Source organism: Staurois parvus, unplaced genomic scaffold, assembly GCF_062004578.1.
Source record: "Staurois parvus isolate SC_StPar_1 unplaced genomic scaffold, SC_StPar_1.0 ptg000494l, whole genome shotgun sequence".
In the NCBI taxonomy this organism is placed as follows: domain Eukaryota; kingdom Metazoa; phylum Chordata; class Amphibia; order Anura; family Ranidae; genus Staurois; species Staurois parvus.
In genome coordinates, this window is record NW_028318290.1 from 1,232,340 (window position 1) to 1,250,999 (window position 18,660).

Consider the following 18,660-nt stretch of genomic DNA (forward strand, 5'->3'; position numbering starts at 1 on the left):
GGTCAATGGTGGAGAAGGATCTGGGAGGGTCAATGGTGGAGAAGGATCTGTGGGGGGGTCAATGGTGGAGAAGAATCTGTGGGGGGTCAATGGTGGAGAAGGATCTGGGAGGGTCAATGGTGGAGAAGAATCTGTGGGGGGGTCAATGGTGGAGAAGAATCTGTGGGGGGGTCAATGGTGGAGAAGAATCTGTGGGGGGGTCAATGGTGGAGAAGAATCTGTGGGGGGGTCAATGGTGGAGAAGGATCTGGGAGGGTGAATGGTGGAGAAGGATCTGTGGGGGGGTCAATGGTGGAGAAGGATCTGTGGGGGGTCAATGGTGGAGAAGGATCTGTGGGGGGGTCAATGGTGGAGAAGGATCTGTGGGGGGGTCAATGGTGGAGAAAGATCTGGAGGAGTCAATGGGGGAGAAGGATCTGTGGCGGGTCAATGGTGGAGAAGGATCTGGAGGAGATCAATGGTGGAGATCTGGGGGTTCTGGTAGATTACATGCAATGCAAAGCTGCGGGTTCTAAAGCGAGCAAAATCCTCTCTTGTATTAGGAGATGTATAGACTCCAGAGAGAGATATCACCCCCCCCCCCCCGGGTACAAATCATTAGTAATACCTCATCTGGAATATGCAGTTCAGTTTTGGGCTCCAATTCACAAAAAGAACATTGGGGAACTGGAGGAAGTACAGAGAAGGGCAACCAAACTGATACGAGGCATGGAGGAGATCAGCTATGAGGAGAGATTAGAGGAACTGAATGTATTCTCTACTGAGAAGAGGAGATTAAGGGGGGATATGATCTCCATGTATAATACATAAGGGGGGATATGATCTCAATGTATAATACATAAGGGGGGATATGATCTCCATGTATAATACATAAGGGGGGGATATGATCTCCATGTATAATACATAAGGGGGGGATATGATCTCCATGTATAATACATAAGGGGGGGATATGATCTCCATGTATAATACATAAGGGGGATATGATCTCCATGTATAATACATAAGGGGGATATGATCTCCATGTATAATACATAAGGGGGGATATGATCTCCATGTATAATACATAAGGGGGGATATGATCTCCATGTATAATACATAAGGGGGGATATGATCTCCATGTATAATACATAAGGGGGGGATATGATCTCCATGTATAATACATAAGGGGGGGATATGATCTCCATGAATAATACATAAGGGGGGGATATGATCTCCGTGTATAATACATAAGGGGGGGATATGATCTCCATGTATGATACATAAGGGGGGATATGATCTCCGTGTATAATACATAAGGGGGGGATATGATCTCCATGTATGATACATAAGGGGGGATATGATCTCCAAGTATAATACATAAGGGGGGATATGATCTCCGTGTATAATACATAAGGGGGGATATGATCTCCATGTATAATACATAAGGGGGTATATGATCACCATGTATAATACATAAGGGGGATATGATCTCCATGTATAATACATAAGGGGGGGATATGATCTCCATGTATAATACATAAGGGGGGGATATGATCTCCATGTATAATACATAAGGGGGGATATGATCTCCATGTATAATACATAAGGGGGGATATGATCTCCATGTATGATACATAAGGGGGGATATGATCTCCAAGTATAATACATAAGGGGGGATATGATCTCCGTGTATAATACATAAGGGGGGATATGATCTCCATGTATAATACATAAGGGGGGATATGATCTCCATGTATAATACATAAGGGGGGATATGATCTCCATGTATAATACATAAGGGGGGGATATGATCTCCATGTATAATACATAAGGGGGATATGATCTGCATGTATAATACATAAGGGGGGACATGATCTCCATGTATAATACATAAGGGGGGGATATGATCTCCATGTATAATACATAAGGGGGGATATGATCTGCATGTATAATACATAAGGGGGGATATGATCTGCATGTATAATACATAAGGGGGGATATGATCTCCATGTATAATACATAAGGGGGGGGATATGATCTCCATGTATAATACATAAGGGGGGATATGATCTCCGTGTATAATACATAAGGGGGGGATATGATCTCCGTGTATAATACATAAGGGGGGATATGATCTCCATGTATAATACATAAGGGGGGATATGATCTCCATGTATAATACATAAGGGGGGATATGATCTCCATGTATAATACATAAGGGGGGGATATGATCTGCATGTATAATACATAAGGGGGGACATGATCTCCATGTATAATACATAAGGGGGATATGATCTCCATGTATAATACATAAGGGGGATATGATCTCCATGTATAATACATAAGGGGGATATGATCTCCATGTATAATACATAAGGGGGGATATGATCTCCATGTATAATACATAAGGGGGGGGGGATATGATCTCCATGTATAATACATAAGGGGGGGGGATATGATCTCCATGTATAATACATAAGGGGGGATATGATCTCCATGTATAATACATAAGGGGGGGGTATGATCTCCATGTATAATACATAAGTGGGGATATGATCTCCATGTATAATACATAAGGGGGGGGTATGATCTCCATGTATAATACATAAGGGGGGATATGATCTCCATGTATAATACATAAGGGGTGATATGATCTCCATGTATAATACATAAGGGGGGATATGATCTCCATGTATAATACATAAGGGGGGATATGATCTCCATGTATAATACATAAGGGGGGATATGATCACCATGTATAATACATAAGGGGGGATATGATCTCCATGTATAATACATAAGGGGGGATATGATCTCCATGTATAATACATAAGGGGGGATATGATCTCCATGTATAATACATAAGGGGGGGGGATATGATCTCCATGTATTATACATAAGGGGGGGATATGATCTCCATGTATAATACATAAGGGGGGATATGATCACCATGTATAATACATAAGGGGGGGTATGATCTCCATGTATAATACATAAGGGGGGATATGATCTCCATGTATAATACATAAGGGGGATATGATCTCCATGTATAATACATAAGGGGGGGATATGATCTCCATGTATAATACATAAGGGGGGGGGGATATGCTCTCCATGTATAATACATAAGGGGGGATATGATCACAATGTATAATACATAAGGGGGGGATATGATCTCCATGTATAATACATAAGGGGGGATATGATCTCCATGTATAATACATAAGGGGGGATATGATCTCCATGTATAATACATAAGGGGGGGATATGATCTCCATGTATAATACATAAGGGGGGATATGATCTCCATGTATAATACATAAGGGGGATATGATCTCCATGTATAATACATAAGGGGGGATATGATCTCCATGTATAATACATAAGGGGGGATATGATCTCCATGTATAATACATAAGGGGGGATATGATCTCCATGTATAATACATAAGGGGGGATATGATCTCCATGTATAATACATAAGGGGGGGGGATATGATCTCCATGTATAATACATAAGGGGGGGGGGGATATGCTCTCCATGTATAATACATAAGGGGGGATATGATCACAATGTATAATACATAAGGGGGGGATATGATCTCCATGTATAATACATAAGGGGGGATATGATCTCCATGTATAATACATAAGGGGGGATATGATCTCCATGTATAATACATAAGGGGGGGATATGATCTCCATGTATAATACATAAGGGGGGGATATGATCTCCATGTATAATACATAAGGGGGGATATGATCTCCATGTATAATACATAAGGGGGATATGATCTCCATGTATAATACATAAGGGGGGGATATGATCTCCATGTATAATACATAAGGGGGGATATGATCTCCATGTATAATACATAAGGGGGGATATGATCTCCATGTATAATACATAAGGGGGGATATGATCACCATGTATAATACATAAGGGGGGATATGATCTCCATGTAGAATACATAAGGGGGATATGATCTCCATGTATAATACATAAGGGGGGATATGATCTCCATGTATAATACATAAGGGGGGATATGCTCTCCATGTATAATACATAAGGGGGGGATATGATCTCCATGTATAATACATAAGGGGGGATATGATCTCCATGTATAACACATAAGGGGGGGGGATATGATCTCCATGTATAACACATAAGGGGGGGATATGATCTCCATGTATAATACATAAGGGGGGATATGATCACAATGTATAATACATAAGGGGGGGATATGATCTCCATGTATAATACATAAGGGGGGATATGATCTCCATGTATAATACATAAGGGGGGATATGATCTCCATGTATAATACATAAGGGGGGGATATGATCTCCATGTATAATACATAAGGGGGGGATATGATCTCCATGTATAATACATAAGGGGGGATATGATCTCCATGTATAATACATAAGGGGGATATGATCTCCATGTATAATACATAAGGGGGGGATATGATCTCCATGTATAATACATAAGGGGGGATATGATCTCCATGTATAATACATAAGGGGGGATATGATCTCCATGTATAATACATAAGGGGGATATGATTTCCATGTATAATACATAAGGGGGGGATATGATCTCCATGTATAATACATAAGGGGGGGATATGATCTCCATGTATAATACATAAGGGGGGATATGATCTCCATGTATAATACATAAGGGGGATATGATCTCCATGTATAATACATAAGGGGGGATATGATCTCCATGTATAATACATAAGGGGGGATATGATCTCCATGTATAATACATAAGGGGGGATATGATCTCCATGTATAATACATAAGGGGGGATATGATCTCCATGTATAATACATAAGGGGGATATGATTTCCATGTATAATACATAAGGGGGGGATATGATCTCCATGTATAATACATAAGGGGGGGATATGATCTCCATGTATAATACATAAGGGGGGATATGATCTCCATGTATAATACATAAGGGGGGATATGATCTCCATGTATAATACATAAGGGGGGATATGATCTCCATGTATAATACATAAGGGGGGGATATGATCTCCATGTATAATACATAAGGGGGGATTGCTGTAGGAAAGTCCTGGATTCTTTCTTGGATACACAGAATATAACTGGATATAACATTTATAGGGAAAGTTGATCCAGGGAATATCCGATTGCCTCTCGGGGGGATCAGGAAGGAATGTTTTCCAATCAGTGAGCAGTATGGGTGGAGGAATGGATTTAGTGTTCATGACCCACCTGTGCTGATCTCTGTAGGAGTGTCCTCCTCTATAAATGTCCCCGTTATTCCATCCTCCTCCATAGACTGCTGATCATCCCTCACATACGCCTCTTCTTCTTCTTTAACCTCAACTTTGATGTCTATCAGATCTTCACTCTAAACCAAGAAAATGATAGAAGAGGTCACCTGTAAAATATAAACTCACATAAAAAATCCATATATTGTCCCAAGTCCATACTCTCTGCCCCACCAACCTTGTAATAGTGAGGGATGGTGTGACCTTCCTGTGTGGAATCCCGGGAATACAGAGGACGGGGACATCTCTCTGGTGGGTTCCTGGTATTAGGTGGCTCCATCATATCCTTGTGTCCTTCTGAAAACTCCTCCATCACTCCATACTCCTCATCCTCCTCTTTATACTCTTCTTTAACATCAATATTATCATCCCCGAGGATTCCACTCTGAAAGATATAATAAAACATTCATTGTAACAAACATGCTGTGTATAAATCACAACTACCAATAATTGTCATCATCTACCTGATGATGGTGAGGGATGGTGTGACCTTCCTGTGTGGAATCCCGGGAATACAGAGGATGGGGACATCTCTCTGGTGGGTTCCTGTAGCTGGATGACTCCACCATGGTGTCCTGGTACAGATCTTTGTGTTCTCTTAGAAGCTCTGACTCCTCCATCCCCCCATCCTCATCCTCCTCCTCTTTTATCTCTTCTTTAACCTCAACTTTAGGATCTCTCAGGTTTCCACTCTGAATATATAATAAAAATGACATCAATGGTAACAATGCAGATAATGTACAGATCCTAATGATACTATCAGTGATTGTTCCTCATCTACCTGATGATGGTGAGGGATGGTGTGACCTTCCTGTGTGGAATCCCGGGAATCCAGAGGACGGGGACATCTCTCTGGTGGGTTCCCATGACTGGATCCATCTGTAGGAAACACACACACTGACTGAATCCATTGTTTCTATGTGTTTATCAGATGATGGGGGATCTAGGTGGATCCTCCGTACTGCTCTCTCCTTTACAATAAAGTCTCCTCTTACCCGGTGATGTGAGGGGCGGCTGATTGTCCATCATGACGTCCTTGTAGAGATCCTGGTGTCCTTCTAAATATTGATGTGTATCATCATCTGCTGGAGATAAAAGACATCACAGTGACTATGGAGGAAGTGGATGGACATGACTATGGAGGAAGAGGACGGACAGGACTATGGAGGAAGAGGACGGACAGGACTATGGAGGAAGAGGACGGACAGGACTATGGAGGAAGAGGACGGACAGGACTATGGAGGAAGAGGACGGACAGGACTATGGAGGAAGAGGACGGACAGGACTATGGAGGCAGAGGACGGACAGGACTATGGAGGCAGAGGACGGACAGGACTATGGAGGCAGAGGACGGACAGGACTATGGAGGCAGAGGACGGACAGGACTATGGAGGCAGACGACGGACATGACGGGGGGTTACTGGGTGTACATAGAACATAACATCTTATTACCGTTTTATGACTGTGGTCTGTGTCTGGTCTGTTTGAGAATCATCCCCCCCATTCATGTGATCCTTATCAGTTCCTAATTGGGGCGGAGATGAGTGCTCATTGGGCCATCTCCCTATAAATTTAAATCTTCTGATGGGGGGAGATCACTGATGGGGGGCACAGTCACTGATGGGAGGAGATCACTGATGGGGGGGGCACAGTCACTGATGGGAGGAGATCACTGATGGGGGGGCACAGTCACTGATGGGGGGAGATCACTGATGGGGGGGCACAGTCACTGATGGGGGGAAATCACTGATGGGGGGGCACAGTCACTGATGGGGGGAAATCACTGATGGGGGGGCACAGGCACTGAGGGGGGGCTGCTTTTCAGTGAGTGCTGTGTTGATGGAGTGCTAAGAAGCAGTTGAACTAAAACAGGAGAACTCAAGCAGCAGGAAGATACAAGAAACTACTGCATGGTGGACAGACTGCAAGCAAACACCCCGGGAAACATCTCCTACAAGTCTGAGTCCCACTCCGTGTACCTCTAACATGTCCCCTCTACTCCTCCTTCTCATATTACTATCATGCGTTCCCAAAATCTCACTTCTTTACCCCTCTGCTCCACCCCAAAACTTGTACATCTCCCCCTCACTGGCATGAGGGGAGGGACTGATGATTGTGTTATTGATCTTGATGGAGAAGTCGGGGGAGGGGCGCAGGCTGGAGGGAATACTAAGAGCTCAGTTTTGGAAAGATTGAGTTTGTGGAAGTGGAGTGACATCCATGCCGATATGTCACTTAGTAGGTTTGTAATGTGAGAGGAGACTGAAGGGGCGAGGTGAGGAGGAGACTGAAGGGGTGAGGTGTGGAGGAGACTGAAGGGGCGAGGTGAGGAGGAGACTGAAGGGGTGAGGTGTGGAGGAGACTGAAGGGGCGAGGTGAGGAGGAGACTGAAGGGGCGAGGTGAGGAGGAGACTGAAGGGGCGAGGTGAGGAGGAGACTGAAGGGGCGAGGTGAGGAGGAGACTGAAGGGGCGAGGTGTGGAGGAGACTGAAGGGGCGAGGTGAGGAGGAGACTGAAGGGGCGAGGTGTGGAGGAGACTGAAGGGGCGAGGTGTGGAGGAGACTGAAGGGGCGAGGTGTGGAGGAGACTGAAGGGGCGAGGTGTGGAGGAGACTGAAGGGGCGAGGTGTGGAGGAGACTGAAGGGGCGAGGTGTGGAGGAGACTGAAGGGGCGAGGTGTGGAGGAGACTGAAGGGGCGAGGTGTGGAGGAGACTGAAGGGGCGAGGTGTGGAGGAGACTGAAGGGGCGAGGTGAGGAGGAGACTGAAGGGGCGAGGTGAGGAGGAGACTGAAGGGGTGAGGTGTGGAGGAGACTGAAGGGGCGAGGTGAGGAGGAGACTGAAGGGGCAAGGTGAGGGGTAGAAAGATAGATTTGTGTGTCATCAGCATAGAGATGGTACTTAAAGCCATGGGAGTTTATCAAGTGACCAAGGGAGGAGGTGTAGATGGAGAAGAGAAGGGGTCCAAGGACAGAACATGGAGGGACCCCTACAGAGAGAGGGAGTGAAGAGGAGGAGGCAGAGTTATAGGTAATACTGAAGGAGCGCTGCGATAGGTAGGAGGAGAACCAGGAGAGAGCAGAGTCTAGGAGGCCAAGAGAGTGGAGTTTTTTAAGGAGGAGGGGGTGGTCAACCATATCAAAAGTCGCAGAGGTGTCAAGTAGTAAGAGTACAGATTAGTGGCCATCGGTTGGGATTAGTACGGAGTAGTGGCCAATGGCTGGGATGAGTACGGAGTAGTGGCCAATGGCTGGGATGAGTACGGAGTAGTGGCCAATGGCTGGGATGAGTACGGAGTAGTGGCCAATGGCTGGGATGAGTACGGAGTAGTGGCCAATGGCTGGGATGAGTACGGAGTAGTGGCCAATGGCTGGGATGAGTACGGAGTAGTGGCCAATGGCTGGGATGAGTACGGAGTAGTGGCCAATGGCTGAGATGAGTACGGAGTAGTGGCCAATGGCTGAGATGAGTACGGAGTAGTGGCCAATGGCTGGGATGAGTACGGAGTAGTGGCCAATGGCTGGGAAGAGTACGGAGTAGTGGCCATTGGTTGGGATGAGTACGGAGTAGTGGCCATTGGTTGGGATGAGTACGGAGTAGTGGTTATTGGCTGGGATGAGTACGGAGTAGTGGCCAATGGCTGGGATGAGTACGGAGTAGTGGCCAATGGCTGGGATGAGTACGGAGTAGTGGCCAATGGCTGGGATGAGTACGGAGTAGTGGCCAATGGCTGGGATGAGTACGGAGTAGTGGCCAATGGCTGGGATGAGTACGGAGTAGTGGCCAATGGCTGGGATGAGTACGGAGTAGTGGCCAATGGCTGGGATTAGTATGGAGTAGTGGCCATTGGTTGGGATGAGTACGGAGTAGTGGCCATTGGTTGGGATGAGTACGGAGTAGTGACCATTGGTTGGGATGAGTACGGAGTAGTGGCCAGTGGTTGGGATGAGTACGGAGTAGTGGCCATTGGTTGGGATGAGTATCGAGTAGTGGCCATTGGTTGGGATAAGTACGGAGTAGTGGCCATTGGTTGGGAGGAGTACGGAGTAGTGGCCATTGGTTGGGAGGAGTATGGAGCAGTGGTCATTGGCTGGAATGAGTACAGAGTAGAGGTCATTGGTTATAGCAGTTAGTAGATCATTAGTGAGGTTTAGTAGGGCGGTGTCAGTGGAGTGTAGTGAGCAAAAGCCAGACTGTGAAGGGTGAAGAAGGTTGTTGTCGGTGAGGTGGGAGGAGCTCAGGCGATTGTAGACTAAGCGTTCTAGGAGTTTAGAGGTAAATGGCAGCAGGGAGATGGGTCTTAAGTTGTTCAGGTTGGTGGGGTCCAGGGAGGGCTTGTTAAGTATGGGAGTGATGTGCGCATGCTTTAGAGGGGAGGGGAAGGCACCAGTAGAGAGGGAAAGATTGAAGATGTGAGTGAGGGAGCATAGGATGGAAGAAGAGGGTGACCGTAGTAGTTGTGAGGGGACAGGATCCAGGGGGCAGGTGGTGAGATGGGCTTCTGAGAAAACCTTAGTGACCTCTTCAGTAGTAGCGAGGTCAGAAGAGGAAAGTGTTGAGGGAGGTTTAGTATAAGGTATGCTAAGTGGGATGGATGTCTGTGCAGTGGAGATGTCCCTACGAATTGCATCAATCTTGTTTTTGAAATATTTTGCAATCTCATGAGCAGTGAGTGAGGTACTGGGTGGGGGTGAGTGAGGTGCTGGTTGGAGGTGGAGAAAGTAGAGAGTTAAAAGTAGAGAAGAGACGACGAGGACTGGATGACAAGGTATTGATGAGAGTGACAAAGCATGTTTGGCAGCATGGAGGGAGGAATTGTATGTGCAGAAAGCAGATTTATATCGGGTGAATGCTTGCTGGGATTTGGTTTTACACCACAATCGCTCCAGCGCACAACTATGTCACTTAAGATGTCTGGTGTGGTCAGTCTGCCAAGGTTGTAATGGTCGGAGCCTGATGCTTCGTGTTGTTAGAGGACCAAGTGAGTCCAGTGTGGATGACAGTGAACTGTTGTAGACAGCAGTGGCCAGGTCAGGGCAGGACAGGGGAGAGATTCTGTCATAGAGTTGGTCAGTTGCAGAGTGGAAAGGAGCCGGGTTCAAGTTGTGAAGGTTTCTGCGGGTAATTGTTGGCTGCTTGGAGGGATAGGTGTTTGAAGACGAGGAGACTGTGAAGGTGATGAGATTGTGATCAGAGAGAGGAAAGGGGGTGTTTGTGAGGTTGTAGGGAGTGCAAAGATGGGAGATAACAAGGTCTAATGTATTCCCATCAGAGTGAGCGGAGGACGGCGTCCGTCAGAGTGAGCGGAGGACGGCGTCCGTCAGAGTGAGCGGAGGACGGCGTCCGTCAGAGTGAGCGGAGGACGGCGTCCGTCAGAGTGAGCGGAGGACGGCGTCCGTCAGAGTGAGCGGAGGACGGTATACATGGTGTTAATGTAAAAGATGAGGTTATGTTGAAGAGTTGGGATGTAGTCGGGTTGTTGACATTAATGGGGATGGTAAAATCTCTGAGAATGATAGTTTGTAGTTCAGAGGAGAGAAAGTAGGGTAGCCAGGAGGAGAAATCATCAAGAAAGCGGGACACGGGTCCAGGAGGCCTATAGATCACTGCAATCCTCAGAGAAATGGGAGAAAACAGCCGGATGCAGTGAGTCTGGAAAGAAGAGAAGGATAGAGAGGGAGGGTTAGGGGGGACTTGAAAGGTGCTCAGTGGGGATAGAAGCAAACCAACCCCAACACCTTTCTGACCACTGGGTCTGGGTGAGTGGGTCCAGAGGAGGCCTCCATAGGAAAGTGCTGCGGGGGAAGTAGGATCTGCTGCTTGGAGTCAGGTTTCTGTAATTGCTAGTAGAAGAGGTTAGGAGAAGGAAGGTGCCTGGTGTGGGGGTGAGATAGTGGAGGACCAGGGTTTGGAGAGATATCCCCAGAGGATAGGAGAAGGAGGAGGATGCCTGGTGTGGGGGTGAGATAGTGGAGGACCAGGGTTTGGGGAGATATCCCCAGAGATTAGGAGAAGGAGGGTGAGGAAAGTAAGATTGGAGCGGGATGTACACGAGCGCACAGGCCTTCCAGTCCTGGTGTTTGGGTCAGCAGGAGAGTGAAGTATCAGCAGGAGGTGATGAGAGCAGTAGTAGGGAGATGGTAGGACCATTCAGTGTCCTCCACCCCCCTCTGCCAATCCCTCCACAGGCCTCCACTCAGTATCCTCCACCCCTCTCTGCCAATCCCTCCACTGGTCTCCAATCAGTGTTCTTCACCCCTCTCTGCCAATCCCTCCACTGGCCTCCAATCAGTGTTCTTCACCCCTCTCTGCCAATCCCTCCACTGGCCTCCAATCAGTGTTCTCCACCCCTCTCTACCAATCCCTCCACTGGCCTCCATTCAGTGTCCTCCACCCCTCTCTGCCAATCCCTCCACTGGCCCCCACCTCTCTCTGCCAATCCCTCCACTGGCCTCCACCCCTCTCTGCCAATCCCTCCACTGGCCTCCACCCCTCTCTGCCAATCCCTCCACTGGCCTCCAATCAGTGTTCTCCACCCCTCTCTACCAATCCCTCTACTGGCCTCCATTCAGTGTCCTCCACCCCTCTCTGCCAATCCCTCCACTGGCCCCCACCTCTCTCTGCCAATCCCTCCACTGGCCTCCACCCCTCTCTGCCAATCTCTCCACTGGCCTCCACCCTTCTCTGCCAATCCCTCCACTAACCTCCACCCCTCTCTGCCAATCCCTCCACTGGCCTCCATTCAGTGTCCTCCCCCCCTCTCTGCCAATCCCTCCACTGGCTTCCCGTTGCCCAACGGATAAAATTTAAAACATTAACAATAGCATATAAAGCCATTTATAACTCCGCCCCAAATTACATCACCAATCTTGTCTCTAAATATTACCTAAACCAGCAATGGGCAAACTACGGCCCGCCGGACCTTTTAATCCGGCCCGCGGAGCTAGGCTCCCGCAAGGCCAGTGGTCGGCAAGCCGCAGCTCCTGTGTGCCGGGCGCCCGCTCCCCTCCCTCCTCTCGGGCGGGCGGGCGGCCTCCTCTCCTCCTCTCCCCTCCCCTCCTCTCGGATGGCCGCCCCCCCTCTCGGATGGCCGCCCCCTCCCTCCTCTTGGGCGTCAGGACTCTGCAGCTGTCACGATGTAGGCGGGGCAGCCAGGATGTAGGCGGGGCAGCGTGACGAACTCTTCTCTCACAGTCCTCCCTGAAGACCAGAACGGCGCGGGAATACGAGAGGAACGCGCGGAGCAAAGGTAAGTGAATTGACACAGGGGGGGACTTACTATATGGGGGATGAATTACTATAGGGGGGACTTACTATATGGGGGGGGACTTACTATATGGGGGGGGACTTACTATATGGGGGACTTACTATATGGGGAATGAATTACTATATGGGGGACTTACTATATGGGGAATGAATTACTATATGGGGGACTTACTATATGGGGGACTTACTATATGGGGGACTTACTATATGGGGATGAATTACTATATGGAGGACTTACTATATGGGGGATGAATTACTATATGGGGGACTTACTATATGGGGAATGAATTACTATATGGGGGATGAATTACTATATGGGGGATGAATTACTATATGGGGGATGAATTACTATATGGGGGATGAATTACTATATGGGGGATGAATTACTATATGGGGGATGAATTACTATGTGGGGGATGAATTACTATGTGGGGGATGAATTACTATGTGGGGGATGAATTACTATGGGGGATGAATTACTATATGGGGGATGAATTACTATATGGGGGATGAATTAATATGGGGGATGAATTACTATGTGGGGGATGAATTACTATGGGGGATGAATTACTATATGGGGGATGAATTACTATATGGGGGATGAATTGCTATATGGGGGATGAATTGCTATATGGGGGATGAATTACTATATGGGGGGATGAATTACTATATGGGGGATGAATTGCTATATGGGGGATGAATTACTATATGGGGGATGAATTACTATGCTTACTATGGGGGAATATTACTATACTTACTATGGATGACACATACACATCATTCATCTACTCTTGGTCCGGCCCCCGGGTCCAATATATGAACCCATTGCGGCCCTCAAGTCAAAAAGTTTGCCCACCCCTGACCTAAACCATCCTCTCCGCTCCTCCCACGACCTCCTACTCTCTAGCTCCCTTGTCTCCTCCTCCTCCCATGCTCGTCTCCAGGACTTCTCCAGAGCTTCCCCCATCCTCTAGAACTCTCTACCCCAATTTATCAGACTATCGCCTACTCTGCTCACTTTTAGGTGATCTCTGAAAACCTCTCTCTTCAGGGAAGCCTATCCTGCCCTCAGCTAATACTGGAATCTTCTACTCCTCCTACCAGTCCATCCCCCACAGTTACTACCTTTTGTACCACTAGCCCCTCCCTCCTAGATTGTAAGCTCCCAGGATCAGGGCCCTCCTACCCCTCTTGTATTGTTGCTGTATTGTCTCCAGTTATATTGTACAGCGCTGAGGACACTGTTGGTGCCATAAATCCTGTATAATAATTACCTCCTCTACTGCCACGTCCAGCAACCTCTCCGATCTCCTTCAGACCAAAGGGAACGTCTTATCTTTATTCCAGATCACTTCCTGTCTGTTCCTAACATCACTTCCTGTCTGTATTCCATAGAGAAGTCCTGTCTGGGTAGTAGAAATGAGATCACCATCTTGTGGAGTTCAGAGGAACTGCAGCCCCGAGAAATGTCCCCTAATAACCATTCCTGCATTGTATCTACCTTACAGAGATACCAGGGAAGTTCAAAAACAACTAAAAAAAGTAAGAAACAATAAACCTAATTCTTATGCAACCAACTGTTTAAAAAAAGATATTTTATTACAGATAGAAAAGTCTTAAAGACACAGAACACAAGATAAAAACAAAATGCATAATAAAACAGAGACCTCTAAAATCAGACAGACTACCCAGAATTTCCCGTCCTTCATATCAGAGACCAAGACAGACTACCCAGAATTTCCCACCCTTCATATCAGAGAGAGACAGACTACCCAGAATTTCCCACCCTTCATATCAGAGAGACAGACTACCCAGAATGTCCCATCCTTCATTTCAGAAACCGCATTCATATCTGTTCGTATTTTAATAAACTCAGTGATTTCCTATAATTGTCAGCTCCCTCTAGTGGCCATAATGATGTATTACTTCCAAAATACCTCAATCAGGAAAAACAGTTCCATACCACATTATGACCACTAGATGGAGCCAATGATCATAGGAAATCTCTGTATGAAAAGACCAACATGTGACATGGCTGAATGAATGCTGGTCATATTAGTTCATCTATTCTCTAAGTGGGGTGGTATCTATTGGGCCAATCCCTTTTACAAACCACACATAATATTGCCCTTCAAAGTGAAAACAGAAACGATTTGCACAAAATCAAAGAGTAGAAATATTTTCCAGTGGCCCATCTACTACCCAGACCCCATATGTAGACATAGAACAACAAGCTGTGTTCCCTCTCGTGCCGCACTCCTCCAACCACCCAAACCCACACAGAAGCCAAGGGAAATAATGAGAGGAATGTTCCCCCCTAGTTTGGGGCGGAGTTCTCCTTCCCTCCTGTTGGGGGATGGGGAAAGGATGGACTGAAGACAGAGAGACGCTTCGGGGTCACCACTGTTCTGTAGAGCCTTGAAATGAAGGACATCAACTTCAGAAGTTCTTGTTGTCTGTGTAAAGTTCCCCGATAACGAGATCTGGGCTCTCCCGGCTTCTAGCTCTGTAACCCGCTATATCATTATCAGGAAACGCAACTCCGACACCCAAGAAGGGTTAAAGTTGTGTCCTTCATTTCCAGGATCTACTGACCACTCTGCACCCCGACATTTACTGCACTTCATCCATGTCTTTGGGGGCCTCTCATCTCCTTATCAACTGTTCCTTCCATGATGAAGATCAGCCATGGAGTATATCTGAGGTGTATATCAGGGTGTGCTTCTTCCCCACATGAGAGCTGGGATGTCCAGCAACATTCATCTAGAAGACATTTCCTGCACTCAAGGCAATAATACACCTCCAGGGTTGTGTGGGACCCCTGATGTACAGGAAGACAGGACTTCAGTGAGGAACATTTCCCTCACTCAGGACAGGAAAGTGGCTTCTCTCTGTATGAGATCTCTGATGTGTGTAAATGCTGAACTTCCATGAAAAACATTTCCCGCACTCAGGATAGGAATACGCCTTCTCTCCTGTGTGAGATCTCTGATGTTTGTAAAGATCGGACTTCAATGAAAAACATTTCCCGCACTTAGGTCAGGAATACGGCTTCTCCCCTGTGTGAGATCTCTGATGTATGTAAAGATATGACTTATTAGAAAAAGATTTCCCGCACTCAAGATAGGAATACGGCCTCTTCCTCGTGTGACATATCTGATGTGTGTAAAGATTGAACTTCTCTGAAAAACATTTCCCGCACTCAGGACAGGAATACGGCTTTTCCCCTGTGTGAAAACTCTGATTTATCGGCCAACCGTCATGTCTGGAGGAAAGCAGGCACCGCTCATCACCTGGCCAATACCATCTGGGACGGAGGGTAAGCGGGTCAGAACACACAAGGCAGACGGCAAACACTTAAAGCTTTATTAAAGTTAAAGTCTCTACAGCAGTTTATAATCCAACAGGGGGAGGTGTGAGTCTCTGTAGTAGTTGTAATCCAACAGGGGGCGCTGTGAGTCTCTGTAGTAGTTGTAATCCAACAGGGGGGTGGTGGGAGTCTCTGTAGTAGTTGTAATCCAACAGGGGGGTGGAGTGGGAGTACAAGAACAGTTCAGGGAAAACAGGAGAGCATAAACTCACGGGTCTGACAGGGATGTCCTGGTTCACAGCGGACGGCAACGGGGGCGACCCTGCTCAGCACACAGCAACAGCGGGTAGTTCTAGCACACAGCCAAGGGGCAGTTGAGGCAAAGAGAGCCCGGGCACAGCAGAGGGCAATTCAGGCAGGCAGGAGAGGGCACTCCGCAGAAAGTAGCTCTGGGAGGAAGGAGGTCCGGGCACAGCAGAGGGCAATTCAGGCAGGCAGGAGAGGTCACTCAGCAGAAGGTAGCTCTGGCAAGAAGGAGGTCCAGGCACAGCAGAGGGCAATTCAGGCAGGCAGGAGAGGGCACTCCGCAGAAAGTAGCTCTGGGAGGAAGGAGGTCCGGGCACAGCAGAGGGCAATTCAGGCAGGCAGGAGAGGGCACTCAGCAGAAAGTAGCTCTGGCAGGAAGGAGGTCCGGGCACAGCAGAGGGCAATTCAGGCAGGCAGGAGAGGGCACTCAGCAGAAGGTAGCTCTGGCAGGAAGGAGGTCCGGGCACAGCAGAGGGCAATTAGGGCACGCAGGAGAGGGCACTCAGCAGAAGGTAGCTCTGGCAGGAAGGAGGTCCGGGCACAGCAGAGGGCAATTCAGGCAGGCAGGAGAGGGCACTCAGCAGAAGGTAGCTCTGGCAGGAACGAGGTCCGGGCACAGCAGAGGGCAATTCAGGCAGGCAAGGTAAGCAGGGCCCACAGCAGAAGGTAGCTCTGGTAGGAAGGAGGTCCGGGCACAGCAGAGGGCAATTCAGGCAGGCAGGAGAGGGCACTCAGCAGAAGGTAGCTCTGGCAGGAAGGAGGTCTGGGCACTCAGCAGAGGGCAATTCAGGCAGGCAAGGTAAGCAGGGCCCACAGCAGAAGGTAGCTCTGGTAGGAAGGAGGTCCGGGCACAGCAGAGGGCAATTCAGACAGGCAGGAGAGGGCACTCAGCAGAAGGTAGCTCTGGCAGGCAGGAGGTCCGGGCACAGCAGAGGGCTGTTCAGGCAGGAGAGGGCACTCAGTATAAGGAAGCTCTGGCAGGCAGGAGGTTCGGGCACTCAGCAGAGGGCAATTCAGGCAGGCAGGAGAGGGCCCACAGCAGAAGGTAGCTCTGGCAGGCAGGAGGTCCGGGCACTCAGCAGAGGGCAGGTCACAGGGTAGCCATCCCGGGACTCACCAGCCAGCAGTGTACATAGCAAAGTACAGTTCCAAGCATCTCCTAGTAAAGGCTCAGGCAGGAGTAGCCCTGTCCATCATGACTCCAGCTCTCCCAACAACGAGTCCACATGGCCCTGCAATTGTCCCCACCCCCAACTTCCTGCTAAGAAGTGGCCTGGACTTCCCCAGCCACACAGAGCCATGCTGCATTTGTTCTATATGGAGATACATCCCATTTCCCCTCCCCCCTGTGAGACCCAGGAACTTCAGACAACACACAAGAAAAGAATATTTCTGCTGTCCGTCACACCATCCCTACTGTGAAGCATGGTGGTGGCAGCATCATGCTGCGGGGATGGAACAGGGAGACTAGTCAGGATGGAAGGAAATATGAATGCAGAAATGTACAGAGACATCCTTGATGAGAACCTGTTCCAGAGTGCTCTGGACCTTAGACTGGGGAGACGGTTCATCAACAACAGGACAACGACCCTCAGCACACGGCCCACATCACAGAGGAGTGGCTACGGGCCAACGATGGGAATGTCCTGGAGAGGCCCAGCCAGAGCCCAGACTTGAACCCGATTGAACATCTCTGGAGAGATCTGACAATGGCTGTGCACCGACACCCCCCATCCAACCTGATGGAGCTGGAGAGGTCCTGCAAAGAAGAACGGGAGAAATCGCCCCAAAATAGGTGTCCAGGCTGGTAGCATCATCCTCCAAACTACTCGAGGCCGGAATGGGGGCTAAAGGGGCTTCAACAAAGGATTGGGCGGGGGCTGGGAATACTTATGTACATGGGGGGGCTGGGAATACTTATGTACATGAGGGGGCTGAGAATACTTATGTACATGGGGGGGGGGCTTGGAATACTTATGTACATGGGGGGGGCTGGGCATACTTATGTACATGGGGGGGCTGAGAATACTTATGTACATGGGGGGCTGGGAATACTTTTGTACATGGGGGGGGGGGGCTTGGAATACTTATGTACATGGGGGGGCTGGGGATACTTATGTACATGGGGGGCTGGGAATACCTATGTACATGAGGGGGCTGAGAATACTTATGTACATGGGGGGATGAGAATACTTATGCACATGGGGGGATGGGAATACTTATGTACATGGGGGGGATGAGAATACTTATGCACATGGGGGGATGGGAATACTTATGTACATGGGGGGCTGGGAATACTTATGTACATGGGGGGGCTGAGCATACTTATGTACATGGGGGGCTGGGAATACTTATGTACATGGGGGGGCTGGGCATACTTATGTACATGGGGGGCTGGGAATACTTATGTACATGGGGGGGCTGGGCATACTTATGTATATGGGGGGGCTGGGCATACTTATGTACATGGGGGGGCTGGGAATACTTA